Source organism: Lepisosteus platostomus, chromosome 24 (assembly GCF_059453375.1).
Source record: "Lepisosteus platostomus isolate fLepPlt1 chromosome 24, fLepPlt1.hap1, whole genome shotgun sequence".
Lineage (NCBI taxonomy): Eukaryota > Metazoa > Chordata > Actinopteri > Semionotiformes > Lepisosteidae > Lepisosteus > Lepisosteus platostomus.
Window position 1 is genome coordinate 5257552 of NC_142634.1, and position 7532 is coordinate 5265083.

At 50.8% G+C, this 7532-nt stretch overlaps 1 long non-coding RNA gene across 1 annotated transcript; it reads left to right on the forward strand.

Moving 5' to 3' along the window:
• The first annotated feature begins 448 nt into the window (after positions 1–448).
• Positions 449–2467, forward strand: LOC148641421 (uncharacterized). Its single transcript, XR_015929805.1, has 3 exons — positions 449–1013; positions 1885–1926; positions 2030–2467. It is a non-coding gene; the product is annotated as an uncharacterized LOC148641421 (long non-coding RNA).
• The last annotated feature ends 5065 nt before the right edge of the window (positions 2468–7532 follow it).

The window sequence follows — 7532 nt, forward strand, 5'->3', positions numbered from 1 at the left end:
GTCTGGGTTGGCTGGAGCTCTGTAGTACAGCTGCGTTTCCACAGACCCGACTGGAAGGAAAAACAAACAGATCCATGCTCCCTTTGCCTTTATATTCTGTTTAGCTTTAGGAGTTGCCATGGAAATCGTGGCTAGATGTTCTTTACGAGCACGGGGGGAAAGAAAAACAGTGAGAAAATAATATCAACAGCTCAGTTCATCTTGAGGTTGTTGTTTTTTTCCCCCCTCCTTATTCCCAGAACGAGGACACGTGGGCTGGAATTGAGTGCGGCTCCTCTGTTTGTCGGGAAGCCGGTGCCTGAGATCCCCGGCCTGGTTTCTGCGGGAGAGTGCGGGGCCAGCGTGAGCGCTGTCCTGACGAAGCGGCGTACCGCCGCTGTGGGCTTTCGCAAGGCCCGGCCCTGTGGCCATGCGCCGCAAGTCCTCTGCTGTTCAGACACGTCTTGTTTTTCAACAGAGGCCGGACCGCCAGGTGGCCGGAAGGCCGTAATGAGGGGCTGGCGGGTGTTTTTCGTGGGGCGCCGCGCTGATGTGTAGGCCCTCTGTCGAGCTCGGCTCCTCCTCCATGGGCGCTTCCCGGCCTGCCTTCACTGTACCTCCTTTGTTGAAAACTCGGGGGGCCTCCCGTGTGGCAGGTCTCAGCCTGATTAACTCTGCCTCTCCTGAAACCTGCCAGGCCCTTCAGACCCCGCCGGTTAATGGAGAACAGGCACTTACTAGGCCTGACGGCGCTGAAAGGGAGGCCTGTTCTTACAACAGCACGGACTCCAGAGCAGGGGCTGTGGTTGCTAGGCTACTAGAGTAGCCCTGGAGGAGAGGAAGATGGAGAAGGAAGGTGATGCTGAGCTAAAAGCATCTTGGAAACCTGTAGGGGTCTTGCTAGATTTGACCTACCTCTCTGGCTTGCTTGCGCAGTCTGTGCGGGGTCAGATGAAGGCTGCAGTGGAGAGTTGAACACAGGGGGCATCGGATTCTCCAGGCTGAGCTGGCTGGGATGGCGGTGGGACACAGAGGTGAGTGCAGGTGGGCACGGGGCAGAACGCTGGAGCCTGTGGGGAGACCCCGAGGCCGGGGGGGGGGGCATGGCCTCCTCTTGACCTCTCACCTTCTTCAGGGAGGGTCAGAGGTCAAGAGGACCAGGGGCACGAGGGTGAGGAAAGTGTCCTGACTCTTCTGTTTCATGGCTGGCATGCTGTAGAATAACACACAGGAGCCCTGATACAGCACTTGCATGGAATTACTCTCAGAAAATTCGCCATATTTTTTTATTTTGCTGTTCTGTTTTAGAATGTAAAGTTAGTCAAATCTCCTTAAGCTCAGCAGTGCACCACAGTCCACTGGAGATGTACAGCAATGCTGTTGGTTAATAAGTAGAGTAATGTAATGAAGCTAAATCATACCTTTACAGAAAAATGGACTTCAGCCAGATCTTATGCTGCTGACAATGAATGGCAGATCTCGCCCCTGTCTAACACTATTGAAATGGCACAGCATGTACTGCCTGCTATAAAATAATTATAGGTGAAGGTACACTTCCAGATGTATTTAACCCAACAACGCCATGCTTTGTTCAATAGCTGCAGAAAGAGATCTGTGATGCTCATGATTCATCGGCAACCTTTGACACTGGAGTTCATAAGGAACTGTTAAACCAGAGGTCGGAGGTGGCTGTCAGTCCTTAAGTAAACTTCAAAAATAGAACAAAGACTCCCAGCAAAAGACAGAGCAGACATCAGGAGTTTCAGTACAGTCAACTAGGGTGCAAGACCTTTTCTGATTGTCTCTGAACCTGAAACTTGCAGAAAGAGCTGTGTGCTGCTTGTGCTGTGCTGTTGTGAAATTCCGAATAGTAATCACAAGCACGCTTGCCCCTTTTCTCTTCAGCTGGAAGGAGGACAGACGAACGAAGAGGAAGAAAACCAACAGGTGAGAGCCCACCGTTCCTCAACACGCTTCGAAGTAAAGAGCTGAATCCCCACGACTGCCTACAAACCGCCCTCGTCTTCCTTGCCTCTCTTCTGTCCTCCAGAGTCCTGCTTCCAGCCGGGGGGCCAGTTCTTCTGAGCGGAAGGGATGAGCTCGGATATCCACATGCAGGTCGCCGTGGCCCCAGTGAGTTTCAAACTCCCCCCGCTGAAAGGCGCTCTGGTTTCGGCCAGTGCGAGGCTCAGCCTCCCCCCACAGACAGTCCAGCAGGAGCTGGGGCGCTGATGCCCTGGCGGTGCCGTTCCTGAGCAGGCACGGGCGCACCACTGCAGCAGCGACACGCCGACTCTTGATATGAAATGGAGGCAGGAGGGACACTGAAGCCCACACCAAAGCAAGGGGGGTTCAAGCATGCCGGGCTGATTGATTTTTTACTGTGCATTGCTGCGCCTTCCACCTGCTGAAGAGCCAGAGAGCATGTGACATCAGGGGAAGGGCTGACCAGCTCAGGCAGGTGGGTGACCCTGAGATTCCTCTTACTCTGTGCAGAAGCTCGAAACAGGCAGATGAGGGGGAAAGCACCCAGGCCTGTTTTTCTCACGGATGCTTTCCCAGACTTTTTTTGGACAGGATAAATGCCTTTGTTTCACCTGGTGCTTTAATCTAAACGGTAATCTGCAGTCTGGAAGAACAAAGGGAGTTTAGAATGAAAGTTTGGGAGGAATGACAACAACCAAGCTCAATCAGACTCGTCCATCAGTAATTAGCAATCGCCCCTGCCATCCATTCCTCTCCCAAACACGATAAATACCTACGAGATCCCTCTCATGTTCTCTTGCATCCCACCTCCACCTCATCTCCCCCTCTGCAGCTGCCCCCCGGTCACCCTGCAGGGGGGTCCTGGCCTCCTTGTCCCCTGGCCAGGAGGTCAGCCCTCAACCAAGCGGGTTAAAGCCACAGTTTCGCTCCGTGGTGCTTTCGTCCTGGCTGTTGTCATTCCTCGTGAAATGCAATCAGGCTGCCTTGCAGTGGCATTCTCTCACCTGACACCAGCCCTGTGGTGTGTTCAGCCCTTGGCCCGCTGTAGAGAGAATGTTTGCACACGGGAGCATCTGGCAGTGTGCTGTTGCCTCAGCTCCTCGGCAGCTGTGATCAACCCAGGGAATCCTTGATCAGCGCAAGTCTTGTTTTGGACACTCCCCCACCCTGACAGCCTCGCCCGGCCAGAGAACTCTCTCTCGCCTGTCCTGCCCCGGCTCGGCAGGGCTGGCTTTTCGAACCCCTGCTCGCAGTGGTCTCGGCTTTGCGCCCGTACTCATAGCCAGGGGGCGTTTCCTGAAGCCGTCCCACCCAAAGTCTACCTGCTGGTGAGATGAGAGTCTTATACCGTTTCCTTTATGAATGATCTATGACATTACAACTGCTCAGCATGGTGTTTTTATGCAGTATCTGCTGCACTGGTTACTTCTCCCAGTTTACTTTGGATGCTGTATAAACACAGTGGCTTTAAGACAGGTGTAGAACACAGGAACAGTTACAAACCAGAGGAGGTCATTCAGTCCATCTAGCCCTTGTGAGAGTTAGTATTAAATTGCTCAGAGGATCTCAGCCAGCCCTTTCTCCAAAAGAAACTAGGATATCAGCTTCCACAACATGGGTGAGTAGCTTGGGTCCAAGCTGTCCTGTTCTGAGTTTTGAGTGCACTTCTCCTCATTTCCCACTTGTGTCTAATACCGTTTCCTTTAAGAATGATCTATGACATTACAACTGCTCAGCATGGCGTTTTATGCAGTATCTGCTGCACTTGTTACTTCTCCCAGCTTACTTTGCATGCTATATAAACACAGTGGTGTAGAAGAGTCCGTTTCTCCTTTCCTTTAGCAAGTACAGCTTCCTTCTTGTTCAGAGCAGCAGCAATATCACCCTTTTAACTGTACACACACAGCAACCACATATACTTGTGTATATACACACATTATCTCCATGCTAAATTGACAGAAGTATAAACAATGGAAAATTCAGGGAATTGTTTTGCTTTGCCCGCAAACAGCGAAGGATGTTGGAAGACTAATGACGGCAGCAGATCAGGTTCCCTTCCTGGAGTCTCACAATAGGAGTTTATGATGTCACGCGTCCTCGAAACGGCTGCGCTCTGGGAGGGAGATGAAGCTGTTGTTTCTAAAAAAAAAACCGCCTTTCACCTCCAGGAAACGATGATTCAGCTTCTGTGGAGTGCAGACATCGAGCTGTCCCGATGCCGGAGGAGCTCTCCTGTGTTCAAGCAGGAGGCCACTTGACCTGGCTTCCTCGCTTCGTCACCACCCGCTAATTGCTCCCAGAATCGCATCCACGTTTCCTGAAAGAGCTGGTGGAGTCACCTTCCACAACAGGGCCGGGGCGTCTGTTCCAGACACCTGCCTCGTGTCATGCAAAGAGCCTCTTCCTTTTGCCCCGTCTCAGATGCGCCCTCTTTTATTTGCCATTTGAGGGCCTGGGTGCCACTTCTGAAAAAGCACCAGCAATTCAAGACCTGGGAGAACCGGTTCAGTTCAAGCAAACGTTTTGGCGAGTTCAGTGGCTTAGACCTCAGACTGCAGGACAGTCCGGCACCAGAGCTCTTCTTCCTGTCTAAATGCTGCACTGTTGAATTTCACTGTTTTGGGCTCGAGCACCAGGATGAGCACCAACTCAGCCAGAGGCCCAGACGCAGCCCAGCTCTGACGGCCCGGCGAGGAGGAAACGGCTCTCAGTTCCTTGTGAGAAGACTGCAGAGCTATTTTCGAGCCTGAATAACCCCTGTGCACTCTGGCTAAGGCAGCCTGGGTTCCTGCGGTTGCCAGGATATAAGCGGCGAGTCTGGTGCCAGCAGGCAGAGAGCGGAGACCCGCCCAGAGCAGGCCTGCCTCGCAGGCCTCTCGCCAGCCGCAGGGAAACGAGAGCAACGTCCCGCGGTCTCCTTGACGAGCTCCAGGTGCTGCCCGTGTGAGAACCGTCTGTGCGAACGCAGTTCCTGAAAAAGCAGGATTCCTGTTCTTCTCAGGTGCCAAATGAGTTTTTTTATACAATTATTTCCCCATACCCTTTTCAATTCACTTTTAAAAAGAAGACAAATACTCCTTTTTCTTATGTTTTCCATCCTCGATTGATAAACAATGCTTCAGCACTTCGGGTCAAAATGGAATTTCGAGATGTCTATTATTGGGCCTGTTTCTTCTGACATTTTTTTTGTTGTTGTTTTCGAAAACACCGCACGACACACTGGGCACCTCCTTCAGAAGGAAGTGCTTGAAATGAAGAAAGAAGGAAGACCAGGTGCCGTTTGATGTATAGGCCAGAAAAAAAAAAGACCTCAATCTCCTGCAAAAGTTTGTTCTGAATCTTTTCACGTCATTTCACTGCTCGTCAGCCCGGCAGTCATTGCTGGCTCTCGGAAGCATCCCGCTTAAATTTCTCCCTGAACTCCCACCCTTAGCTGGGCCAAGCCAGCGCCAGCGCCAGCGCCAGAGACTCGGGCTATTTTAAGAACCTCATTCCAGCAGCTGTGACACTGTGAGCATGTGCCGGGGCAGGAGACAGAGACAGCGCGAGAGAGGATTAAAGGAGGGTGTTCACTCCTGTCGTGACAGGAGAGGAGAGGCCGTCGGTCCCGCGTGGAGCAGGAGTAACTATCGCCGTGAAGGGACTGGCAGGGGCCACAGTCCCTAGTAGCTGTGAGGGAGTGAACAGAGCCACTGGCTGGGGAGAGATGGACACTCCTACCACAGCAAAAAAAAAATCTTTCACACCCCTGTATTGTATTCCTGCAAGCATGGAAAACCCAGACATACCTGCCCACTCCAAGTCTGGAGATTTGAACCTATTTTTTTTACAAGGAACAGATGCATTTTTATACCTACTTGTCTGTCTGACTAGCTCTGCAGAGGGATATATGTATTATATATATATATGACATCTATGCAGACAGATCTATGCCTATCTGATTTTATATACTGTATATAATAGCACTACCTACTCCACTGTTCTATGCTTTCAAGGATCAAAACAGGAGGAGATTTTTTTAAGAGTTCTCTGGCCTCAAGAGAATGGAGAGAGCAGACTGGAGGAAGGCCTTCACCGCTGGGAGATAGAGCAGACAAGTGCTGCAGCCACTGTGTTTCTGACCAGAGGAAATCTGTACTTACTGTCTTCTGTCCGCTGTGTAATTACACTCACTGAGCACTGCTGTGGTTCACAATACACCGCTATCAATGGGGAACGGAACGTCTCAAATTGAGATATGCCTCATGCAAGAGGCAGGTTTCAGTTTCCTGTGTGAGCCATGGTACCACTGATATATTACTCTCATGCAAATGTCCTGTTCTTGGTTTTAAGAACATAGGAACAGTTACAAACCAGAGGAGGTCATTCAGTCCATCTAGCCCTTGTGAGAATTAGTATTTAATTGCTCAGAGGATCTCAGCCAGCCCTTTCTCATAAAAAAACTAGGATATTAGCTTCCACAACATGGGTGAGTAGCTTGGGTCCAGGCTGTCCTGTGTTTTGAGTTCACTTCTCTGCATTTTCCACTTGTGGCTGCTGGTTCACATGCTGGGTCGTGTTTGTCAGAGCCTCTGAGCATTTTGAATACCTGTGTCAGGTCCCCTTGTAGTCATCTCTCTTCAAGACTAAAGAGACTCAGTTCCTTCAGCCTGTCAGTGTGGGACACTCCCTCCAGACTAAAGAGACTCAGTTCCTTCAGCCAGGCAGTGAGTGACACTCCCATCAGGGTAAAGAGACTCAGTTCCCTCAGCCTGTCAGTGTGGGACACTCCCTTCAGCCTATAAGTGTAGGATACTCCCTTTAGCCTAAAGAAACTCAGTTCCTTCAGCCTGTCAGTGTGGGACACTCCCTTCAGACTAAAGAGACCCAGTTCCTTCAGCCTATAAGTGTAGGACACTCCCTTCAGACTAAAGAGACTCAGTTCCTTCAGCCTATAAGTGTAGAACACTCCCTTAAGCCAAGGAATGTACATGTACGTAGTTATTGGGTTGGAATGGTCTGGCATTTTTACAAGGTTGGGATAATCCTCTCTTCCCAGTCTAGGGCTGTAACTACCTGGTTCTCATTTCAGTGTACACCTGAGGTGGACTCTTAGCTCAAAATGCCTTTAAAGATATTCCATTCCTTCGGAACGTATATGGCATTCCTCTGAGGAAGCCCTGAGCACCGAGAAGCAAGGAGGCCCACTTTCCCCGTGACGTTCACTTGGCTCGGTGCCGCCCTCAGCAGCTGTGACTCTGCTACTGGAGCTCAATGGAAACTGTGGTGTTTATATTTAAACAGGTCATGGAAAGAAAAGTGCTGACTGCCTATTTTAGCGCACTTCATAAGGAAACGTCTGTCCTGTGGCGTATCTATAATTGGAAGGGGCTGAATTTAGGATTAATGCCGCCCCTGTCTTCATCCACCAAGACTGGGATGAGATCCAGCTTGTAGCGTGATCAGGGAGTGTAACAACTTTCTGTAAGGTGAGGCTTTTTGACCCCAATATCCTCCTGGCATCCATAACAGTCACTTTGCCCCCTCCCCCCCTCCTCCTAAACTGAACGTCCACCTGTGCCTGGGAG